Source organism: Macrosteles quadrilineatus, unplaced genomic scaffold (assembly GCF_028750875.1).
Source record: "Macrosteles quadrilineatus isolate MER2022 unplaced genomic scaffold, UCM_ALF_1.0 Scaffold_3__2_contigs__length_128488019, whole genome shotgun sequence".
In the NCBI taxonomy this organism is placed as follows: Eukaryota; Metazoa; Arthropoda; class Insecta; order Hemiptera; family Cicadellidae; genus Macrosteles; species Macrosteles quadrilineatus.
This window is the reverse complement of record NW_026542596.1, coordinates 20,800,469-20,812,495: the sequence shown is the minus strand read 5'-3', so window position 1 is coordinate 20,812,495 and position 12,027 is coordinate 20,800,469. Positions and strand designations below refer to the sequence as shown.

At 34.0% G+C, this 12,027-nt stretch overlaps 1 non-coding gene across 1 annotated transcript; it reads right to left on the bottom strand.

Annotated features, from left to right (window-relative positions):
- Positions 1–6,710: 6,710 nt before the first annotated feature.
- Positions 6,711–6,782, bottom strand: Trnap-agg (transfer RNA proline (anticodon AGG)). The gene has a single exon. It is a non-coding gene; the product is annotated as a tRNA-Pro (tRNA).
- Positions 6,783–12,027: the final 5,245 nt, after the last annotated feature.

The following is a 12,027-nucleotide window of genomic DNA, read 5'->3' as shown; positions in this document are numbered from 1 at the left end:
AAGTGGTGAAATAAGTCAGTAGGTTTGGGAGCGAGAGTCTCCGTTTAATAAATGGGGAAGTAGTTTGTCTACTTACCCAGTAGTGCATTGCATTATACATACAGAAGAAGTAGAATTAATTTTCTCAAAGAGTATACACTTAACTTGTAGTAACGTATGGAAATATTAATTTTTACTTTCTCCCCCTGTACAATATGGAGAAAGTATTGTTTTCGTAAAAATTTTCGAGTTTGAGTTTTGAGTGTACATATTCGTTTTGTGTCCCCCTGAACCCAAAAAAGTGGTTCTAAAAGTGATGTCTGTGTGTGAGGATGTGTACAGAGCTACAGACCACATCTGTAGTCTGATTTTGATGAAATTTGGTATGTAAATACTATCCATGGTATATCCAGGTATTTTTAATTTTTTTGAAATTTAGATGTTTAACGGGGATTTAAAAAAACCATAAAATAACGGAAAAATCTCATTTTCTCAAAAGTCGCCCGAACGATTTCGATAAAAAGTATGTTACGTATATGTTAGTATGTTACATTCCTTTAGATTCTGAACAAAATGGTACAAATCCCATTTCCGTAAAAATTATGGTTCAAAAGTTATACGTTATTTTACCAAAACAACCATAAAATTACAAAAATTGGATTTTGGAAAAACCCCGGGTTTGATTTGAATTAATGTATTATGTTCCTTATAATTCTAAACAAAGTAATGCAACCCCCATTACTGTAATAATTACGGTTCAAAAGTTAATGCAACTTTGTGATTATTTCTTACAAAATTATCATAGTTACTCCCACCGCTTACCCATGATAAGGTTTGTTAGAGCTTATGGGAGAAAGTATGTGTTGCTTTATTTTGCTGATACCATTTATTACCGTTAGCATTAGATACTATTTATTAATATTAGATACTATTAAAATTAGTGGTTATATGTGTAATAAGTGTTAAACATTCGATCGCTTGTTGATTATTCCGTACTGATCCCAAGACCTGCTGGCAGTAAGAAATTAAATGCTTTATAATCTCTGTAAATATCGAACAGAAAATGAAGGAGGTCAGCAGAAATTCGACTCTTGCAATATTTACACTAGACATCATAAATCTATGTTATGAACTTTGCCCAGCTCCTGGTTTACTTAGGACCACCGCTCAAATATTTATTTACCAGGTCTTGCAATTTGGTGCTGAAGTGTATTAGAGTGACGCTTTATTTACAACAATAGTGACTGGTATAACTCTTTTACTAAATTGTTACTTAGGTGGTTATTGAGAATGGTGAAAGAGTTGGTATGTGTGATATCGATATTAGTACCTTTAACCGATGTTATAACTTTGCACACTTATGTCATTGTTACAAAGGAGTGCGTTTCATTCCGTAATTTGTTATGTTTTATTAGTTTTCAAACAACCCACCTTAGCTGTGATATAATATGTTATTTATTTCTGTCAATTTGGTAACTTATGTAATATTTTCACGAGAGCTATTTAGTCAAAGTTAAAGAAAGAGTAGTAAGTTTACAATTATCAATATTTTTAACATCTCTTCTAAATGAAAAAGACACTGAGCGTAAGCTAGAGATTGTATTGTATTGTAATTTGTATTGTGATCGTATTATACACTGTTATCGAGAATACGTAGTCAAAAGGTTAGAGGAAACCTATTTAAGTCTCAACTTACATTCAAGAGACTCTCTACATGGAGGTATTCTGTGTATTACCAAACATAACACACCATTCGTATAAACCTCAGTCTTTTGTTTAAGATATAAAGGGGTTGTAATAAATGAATTGGCTTTAGCCAACACCTAGTGAGAGCTGTTTCATTGCTTTGTTGTATGTTTCACTGACTGTGTTAAACCCTCCTTTCAACCCTTACTTACGTTTTAATCATCCTATTTCCTTCTCGTGTTCCGTTAAAGTAAGGTTATGTCCAATACAAACATTTTCATTTAAAATTTAGTTTAGCAAATACTGCTTTATGGGCCACAACGGTTTCTAAAATATTTTTTTACCGAAACAATTGGCTTACTACCACATTTACTGTTTACTGAGGACTCTTTACTGGCTTGGTCAAGAGAGCTTTGTTTTATGAGTTAGAACTGGAGGCTACCTTATCACTCGTGAGGTAAAGTGACTATAAACTATTCAGTAAACGCTACAATAAATTATTTCCTAGGTAGACTATCAAAGGTCATTTGATTGTAGAAAAAAGATCGTATTTTTTGTGCTCCTCTATAAAAACTTGACGTGTACTGAGTTTCAAGGCTTTAACCTCAATAGGTTTTGCTAGACGTTATAAAAAGTTAAATTAATCAGTTTTTTTTTATTTCCTTACCAAGAAGAAAACGTTGAAATAGAAAGCCAGCAAGAACTTGCTTAAGTATACACACTTCCCGATGTATTAGATGGAGACTTTGCTCCCAGTCCTACTAGCATATTTTAACAGCTTTCTCAATTAAATCATCAGGGAATGCTTGGATGGAAAAAGTTTACCTAGAAATATAACGAATTTTAAGAAGCATTCTTATAATTGTATTCCTGCATTGTAATATTCGTCTTATACACATTTTCTTTAATTATTAGAATTAATTACGGAATACTAGTTGTTTCTTTGTAAGTTGTATATTTTCTTCAGAGAAAATTAAAACTTTATTTTTCTTAGGCAAAAGTTAAATTACCAACATAACCCCAAAACATTCAAGGTCGATTTGAGTTGCTTCACTTCTCCGGAACTTGATGACGGATGCAATTATTGACTTTGCTTCGTCGACGGAAACAGTTACGGATAGAAATGCGGTTCCGAAATAAACGTGGTATGGATTATCTTTTTCTGAATGCAAGTAAATTTTAATTTCTCTGATGATTGAACATATTTGGAATAATACTGCTATTAAATCTGGTTCCTTAAAAAAAAAGTTTCTAATTTTAGGCTAAACGTCAATCTGAATTATTAACCTTTAACCGAATCCCTGTCGTATTCATTGTTCGAAATCTATAGATGCCATATTATGTGAAAGTTAAGAGTGCAACCTCTCTAATCTCAGCGGTTCACTGGAGTTTTATTCATCTTCTCACGTTGAAAACTCACACGTTTGCATTTAGTGACTAAATAATTATAACATAAAATATTTTGACAGAAATTAAAATAATTTTACTTTTCCTCACAAATGTGGAGACAATTTTTCTTGGACATGTTTTTTTACGTAGTTTATTGATTTATGTTTGCAGACTTGTTTGAGGCGAGGGACCGGGGCAGGTGTAGCTCTGTTGTGATGCTTGACTATTCACAGGCGTTTGACTCTATAAGCCACAGTTTACTTCTTGCTAAATTGGGACATCTTGGTTTTATGGATAATGCAATTGCTTGGACGCAGTCGTACTTGGAAAAAAGAGAACAGGTGACTAGAGTGGGAGCTGATGTTTCACTTCCCCTTGACAAAGTCCGGGGAGTGCCGCAGGGGAGCTGTCTGGGTCCCATTTTATTCACCCTGTACACTGCAGACATATCCAATTGCGTGCACTTCTGCAATGTGCACGCCTATGCAGATGACTGTCAGATGCATTTATCCTATGATGTCAACTCAATTGACCAAGCTGTTGCGAGGATGAACTTGGATTTGGCGAATGTCAGTGAGTGGTCCATGAAGCATGGTCTCAAGTTAAACCGAGAGAAATGCACTGTTCTTCATATTGCTCCGCCCAACTATGTTCAATTGATCATTGATGGAGACGTGCAGGTAAAACTTGATGACGTGGAGTTGAAGGTGAGCCACACTGCCAGGACTTTGGGCGTAATACTGGACAGTGGTCTTACCTTCTCTGATCATATCACCCATGTTTCCCAGCTGGTGTTGGGTAGATTGCGGGGTCTGTACAAATACCGAACCATCCTACCTGAGTCAGCCAAGATTCAGCTGATTCAATCAATTGTCTTGTCAGTGCTCTACTACTGTTTTCCTGCATATGGCAACAGCATCACAAATGAGGGCATGGAAAGGATTCAAAAACTTAAGAACACCGCAGTAAGATTTATATATGGTCTGCGGAAACGTGATCATATATCTGAATTTGAAAAAAACTACCGGTCTTTTGCCCTCAGCAACCGTATGCAGGATGCAAACCTGCACTCTGGTTCATCGGGTACTGGTAAAAAAAGAACCAGCTTACCTGATGGAAAGACTGGTCTCCCGCGATCGGGTGTCTCGGTGCAATACCCGACAGGAAAAGCTGTTTCACTTCCCGAGAGTGAGGCTGGAGATTGGCAGGAGAGGCTTTTCATACTTTGGGCCCAAGTTGTATAATGACCTCCCCTGTAATCTTAAGTTGCTGGGTGTTCCATCTTTTAGAAACAAGCTAAAAGAAATGTATGGTAAGGACCTCAAATTTTTTAAATAGATTATGTACTTTTTGTTATTAGTTTTATTTAGTATTAGTAATTAAATTGACAAGAGTTATCCTGTGAAGCAGAGTATGTACTGAGGAACGCTTGCTAAATAACGGCATTTTATTTATTTATTTATTTATTTTAATTTATTTATTTATTTTAATTTATTTATTTATTTTAATTAATTAATTTATATTAATATTTAATTTATAAGCTTTTATTTTATTTTCAATCGCTGCAATTTCCTATTAATTAGGGGCCCATGTAAGTAATTAAATAAATAAATTTAATGATTTAACAATATTTAAAAATTAAAATTGTAGTTTAACCAGTTTTTCTACTCATAAGTTAGCTAAAGGGGTCACAAACCTTTCCCATCAACACATTGCCTACAGCCTAATCCAGTATCTAGAACTTTGTTATTGTATTGCAAATGAGAAATTTTCTTAGTTAAAAAGGTAAAGCACAATAAAACGACGGTTAATTGATGCTTTAGTGATGAGAAAGTATAAGTTTTAGCGAATTTCCCATATAGGGAATAAGCTATTACCGTAGTACTCATGGTAAGACCTGGACCCGGGACCAATTTTTTTCGTTTTGAGGTCCCTAGAGGCCAAAAATACCATCCATTCAAATTCACACACACACACATATAGATATATATTTATATGTATGTGTGTGTCTGTTAGCGCGATAACTCGAGCAATAAACGGTATCAGCATTCTGACACATACTTTCTCCCATAAGTTTGTCAACAACCTTTATTATGTGTAAACGGTGAGAGTAAATATACGGAAATGGGATTTTGTACAATTTTGTTGAGAATTTGAAGGACTATAACATACTAAATTTTTATCAAAATTGTTCGAGCCAATTTTGGGAAATCCGATTTTTCCGTTATTTTATGGGGTTTTTATGGGGAAATAACATAATTTACAATAACTTTTGAACCGTAATTTTTACAGAAAAGGGATTTGTACCATTTTGTTTAGAATATAAAGGACTATAACATACTAAATTTTTATCAAAATCGTTTGGGCCATTTTTAAAAAAATCCTATTTTTCTGTAATTTTATGGGGTTTTATGGGAATATCCCCATCTAAAATCAAAATTTCTAAAAAATGAAAAAAAAAACTATCAAAATTGTAAGGACCATAACCTACTATGTTAAATCAAAACTGGATTTTTGTGATGAAATTTTGTACAAACGTGTAAACCTACGTTTATTCGAACGAGTTCGCGAACCAGCATGATCGGAACATGGGAACGGGGTTTATGGGGTAAAAATGGGTTTTTCCCATTTTTGACTAAAAAAACATAAAACTTTGCAATTTCTTTCCAAACTATTTTGTAGAGCTTGAAAACAAGTAATTTAGTACATTGAAGCGTTATAATGCGCCTAATGGTTACGGAGAAAATTCCAATAAATTTAAATTTAAAATTCCCATGTTATTCTTATGGAGAATAAGTAAACTGTTGTAGTTTGCTTGTTTATTAACATATTTTGCCCAAATTTGGAAAATGTTTTTTTTTCTTACTAACTATTAACATTTTACATAAAAAAAAACACTTTCACCCCCCTCTGTTGCAGCAAACCTAAGTATGTGTTAAACTGATTCTATTTAAATAGGGAATAAATGCGATATTTTTATTAAGGAGACATTTTAGTGTAAATCCAATCAGGCAAATGGAAATTCGCTTAGTCTGCAGGTTTGCTGCGGCGGGGGTATTATATTTATTTATGTGCTTTATTAAACGGTGGTTTTTATGCTAATAATTAGTACAACACACGTGTCATGTGTTTTAATATTAATTTTATGGTTTTATATGATTAAGAAAATTCACAAAATTAAAAATAAAACAATTATATAGATTGAACATATTTCTAAAGACAACCACACATAATTTCTTCTTACACACTATATATTTATATAATATATATATATATATCATGCACTTTTAAACACGAGTTAAAATAATCACTTTGAATCACTTTTAAATCACGAGAAATTCACTTAACTCGTTCAAAACTCAGTTTACTTATTCACAATTATTAATAATAAGATTAGTTGACTTAAAACTGTCATAACATTATTTTAATTAAATATTACCCATGCAAAATAAAGAAATTCTCATTTCATAAATATCAAGATATCATAAATTTACCATGATTAATACTTTTAAATCTGAATGTTTGTACTTTATTACAATAAAACAAATACTGCAGCAATCAAAATGCAGTTAGTTTATATCAAAATAACTAAATAGACCATAGCCAGAAGATGCTAAGTTATTAAACAGTTATTTTCAAGAGGCAAAAGTTACTGCGGGCTCGGCCGGGATTTGAACCCGGGACCTCTCGCACCCTAAGCGAGAATCATACCCCTAGACCACCGAGCCCTGACAATCTCGTTATAAGAACTCTTTTACAACCTAACACGAAACGGAAATAAAGATTGATTCATTTCAGTGAATGTAAACTTATGTTAGGAGTTTTACGGCAGTACTAATATCACATACGAAACCGAACATGATGATAACTATTAGGCAATATTTTGTCTCACGATTTTGTCTTTTCCCATTATCTTCAATCTGAATTTAAGTATAGTATAATTTCTGCATAATAAATTATTTATATAGGCTACATGGACGAATTTTAAAGCAGAGTTGCAGACAAACGTTTATGCCTGTTTTAATTTAGACATTTTACCGTTACGTTATCAGCTGATTTTATGAAAACGTAATGAGTAAAATCATTACATTTAAATTAACTATAGAATGAAGTAATTAAATAGTACAACTATACTAAACTCCGTTCACAAAATGTAGGCAGTTTCAGGGGAGGAAATCTACCCCCTCCACTTTAACCTTTAAAGATACCTTTAAAAATGATATCTCAACAGCTGAGGTTTGCCAAAATATAAATCAGCTGTGCTATAAAAGTAGTGCAAAATAGTAGTGGGGGAACTTCCCCTCAAACCACCTGCAATTTGTGAACGGAGTATAACTTATAATTTAACTGTTTAATCTTTCACTGAATTGGCAAGAGAAAACCAAGGTAACTCACAATATGTTTAATATGTCATCCTAAAACAATGGAATGGCGTGTACATTTTAAACCTCTAGTGTTATTAAATAATGGAAAGTTAAATGATATAATGTGTTTTTTATTCCTCCGGGATTAGGTTAAGTTAATAATGACAATAAAACTTATGCTTCATTACAATCTGACGCAAATTTTCCTCGTGCTAAGTATTTTTAATATAGGCTACTGATTAATAGACCAGAAAGAAATTATGCTCTTCAGATTTAAATGACACTGAATATGATAAGCGTAAACATTTGCTAGTTTTATACTTACTTCTGTATATGGATCATTGTGAAAAGAAATTGACACCTACAACACTGTTTTATGAAAACGTCAATCAATTCTATCAGCAAATGGTTTTTAATAATTTTTATGTATTGATTATTTAAATACATTAAATATTGATCTTTAAGGTTGGACAAAGTATAGCCTCCAACAAAGAGTGTTTTACAATAGCTTAGCGCCTTCACATAATGAATGCGACGTGCAGCAGCTTTTAGTATTGTAAATAACAGAAGATATGTTGAAGGCATTTATTTTTGCAGGATGCAATTCATGGATTTAATTAACATACAGTAGTAGTAAAATAAATAAGGTATACTGTCTTGTATATGTTTTGACGTGTATAAGTGTATAAGAACAAATTTACTTAAATTTGCTAAACAGTAAACATTAGTAAGAGTTAAAATGTACATATGTACCGCATTACAATTATGATTCAAAAGGATTTATGTAATAAATAATATTTTGTAGTTTATCGTATCCTTGATGATACAGAAACAAATATTACTTGTCCGATATAATATAGAATAATATAATATAATGTAATTGAGAACAATAACCCAATAAACAAAGGCACTTTAAAAAATGAGTTTGTTAACTCGAGACCCGATAAAGCGTGCCCTGAGTAGCAGCGGTTTATTGGAAAATTAGAAATTATAAAAGTATCACTTAACGTTGACAAGGCTTAAACTTAAATTTGTCCGTTAGCTATCTATGTCCAGCATGTCATATTGAAAACAGCTATAATATTGAAATTGAATTACATTTAAAATACAGCATTCCATTAGATGTAAATATCTTTCTCTTTCTAACCACTTCAGTTCTTAAAAATTCGTGTAACTTTTAGCGAACTTCCCTATAGGTAAGCAGCTATTAGCGTAGGTGGCATGGTAAGACCTAGACCTGGGGCCGATTTACTTTTTAATTTTTTTCCCAGAGGCCAAAAACACCATTCGTTCAAATATATATATATATATACCTCCGTGAACATTCGATAACTTGATTAATTTTTGTCCGATTTTGAAGAAATTTGGTTTAAAGGTGTAAAGCGGGTTAAATTTGAATGAGTATGCAAACCAGCATGATCGGACCATGGGAACAGGGTTTTATGGGGTAAAAAATTGGGTTTCTATTTTTTGACCATCACCCTCAAAAAACAAAATCTCCCAATTTCTCTCTAGACTTTTTTAAAGAGCTGAAAAACAAAGAATTTAGTATATCAAAGTTTTTTGTATACAGATATAAGATATAAAGATTTTGCTGTCATCGCTCCTACGATGACAGCGACCATCCACCCCGTTGATGCCGCTCTTGGACCTGCTTCGGACAACCCTGGACCACACCAAGGCCTCTCAGACTTCGGTATAGGTATTGGTAGCTTCACAAACCTTTTTGTTTGATTTGTCTGTCCGCATTTATAAGTTTAAATTTGCTAAACCGCTAATACCAAACATTTGGTCCGTATCGAACCGGATTTACTACAAAGGGTCAAATTAAAGAGATTATTCTATTTATTACGCTATAATTACAGTCCACTTAAATTCCCATAAAATAATTTAATAATGTAAAACATGTCTCCTTTAGGAAGTTTTCAAAGGTTAAAGCAGTTCAGTTTTGTACAGGAACGTAGCTTTCTAGTTTTGCTATCGCCGATTGTTATCTAGTTGCATAGCGATTTCGGCACTATTCGACACTATTCGAGTTAAACCGCGGTTTTAAGTTATACAGCAGGAGATTTCTGAATTTCCTGATGTATTGTTGATCAGCTGTAGTATTTCAATTCAACTGATTTTTCTATTAATTGATAACATTTTACAGACGTCAACGCTTTGTTGACGATTTATTTTTATTCTGAGTTTGTATTTCTATTTTTAACATTGAGGTTTAATATTGTGTTCTGGTTTCTCTATTTTAAATAGCCTATCGTGTTTATATTGTTAAGTCTATTGTCAGAATAATATATCATAATATCCGAAACAAAGAGAAAATTAAATAAATTTGTAAAAAAACGCGAAAGAGTGTTTGTAAGATTACAATTATGTTTTGACCTTATTAAGGAATTGCCCTCTAAGAAAATGTTTTTATTACTAGATGTGCAGAATTGTCTCGATTGTATCATGATTTTGAAGAAGTTACTCAGGTGATTGATGAATTAAATGAATTGTTAGGCGATTTAAGTGATGTAATTGAAACAGAATCTCCTATACTTTTATATTGTGCCTTTATTTACGCTAGCTAAATCATTAAATAATAATTATGTACATTTTAATGTTTATAAAATTAGCTCAACAAACTATTTCCGTCAGTTGTTGTTATTGTATGTAATGTGTTACCATTATTTTGATGCAACACTAATCACTCCACCAAAACAGTAATGTAAATCAAAATTCGTAAAATTGTTCAATATCAAAAGTGTTTACTAAACCTAGAGGGTTGAATTACATTTGATTCATTGATTAGGCTTTAACCTCTACGAAAATATATGTTGAACCCTTTTTCCACTTGACGAAATTAACCACCTGAACTGGATCGAGTAGGTGGACTGAACTGGATTGAGTTAGTGGACTGAACTTGATTGAGTAAGTGGATAAAAATTGCAGTAAGTGGAGTGAACTGGATTGAATTATTGGACTGAACTAGATCGATTAAGTGGACTAAACTGGATTGAGTTATTGGACTGAAATGGATCGAGTAGGTGGACTGAACTGCAAAGAGTAATAGGACTGCATTGGATAGAGTAGACGGAGTGAACTGGATTGAGTTAGTAAACTGAACTGGATCGAGTAGCTGGAGGGAATTGGATCGAGTAGGTGGACTGATCTGGATCGAGTAGGGGAAGTTATTAGGATTGAGTTAGTGGACTGAACTTGATTGAGTTAGTGGTCTGAACTGGATTAAGTAGCCGGAGTAAATTGGATTGAGTTAGTAGACTGAACTGGATTGAATTAGTGGTCTGAACTGGAGTAGCTGGACTGAACTAGATCGAGTAAGAAGAGTGAAATGGATTGAGTTATTGGACTGAATTGGATTGAGTAGGTGGACTGAACTGCAAAGAGTAATAGGACTGCATTGGATAGAGTAGACGGAGTGAACTGGATTGAGTTAGTAAACTGAACTGGATCGAGAAGGTAGACTGAACTGGATTGAGTTAGTGGACTGTACTGGATTGAGTAAGTGGACTGAACTGGATTGAGTTATCAGTCTGAACTGGATTGAGTAGCTGGACTTAACTGGATCGAGTAGGAAGAGTGAAATGGATTGAGTTATTGGACTGAATCGGATCTAGTAGGTGGATTGAACTGCAAAGAGTAATAGGACTGCATTGGATTGAGTAGACGGAGTGAACTGGATTGAGTTAGTAAACTGGATCGAGTAGGTGGACTGAACTGGATTGAGTTAGTAGACTAAACTGGATTGAGTAAGTGGACTGACCTGGATCGAGTAGCTTTACTGAAAGGATTGAGTAGGTGGAGTGAACTAGACTGAGTTAATGGACTGAACTGGATCGAGTAGGTGGACTGAACTGGATTGATTAAGTGGAGTGAACTAGATTGAGTTATTGGACTGAACAGGATCGAGTAGCTGGACTGAACAGGATCGAGTAGCTGGACTGAACTGGATTGAGTTAGTAGACTGAAATGGATTGAGTAGCTGGAATGAACTGGATTTAGTAGGAAGAGTGAAATGGATTGAGTAATTGGACTGAAGTGGATCGAGTAGGTGGACTGAACGGCAACGAGTAATAGGACTGCATTGGATTGAGTAGACGGAGTAAACTGGATTGAATTAGTAAACTGAACTGGATCGAGTAGGTGGACTGATCTGGATTGAGTTAGTGGACTGTACTGGATTGATTAAGTGGACTGAACTGGATTGAGTAGGTGGACTGAACTGGATTGAGTTATCGGACTGAAATGGATCAAATAGGTGGAGAAAATCGGATCGGTTAGGTGGAGTAAACTGGATTGAGTTATTGGACTGACCTGGATCGAGGAGCTCTACTGAAAGGAGTGAGTAGGTGGAGTGAGCTGGACTGAGTTAGTGGACTGAACTGGATCGATTAGGTGTACTGAACTGGATTGATTAAGTGGAATAACCCAGATTGAGTTATTGGACCGAACTGGATCGAGTAGGTGGACTGAACTGGATTGAGTTATCGGACTGAAATGGATCAAATAGGTGGAGAAAATCGGATCGGTTAGGTGGAGTAAACTGGATTGAGTTATTGGACTGACCTGGATCGAGGAGCTCTACTGAAAGGAGTGAGTAGGTGGA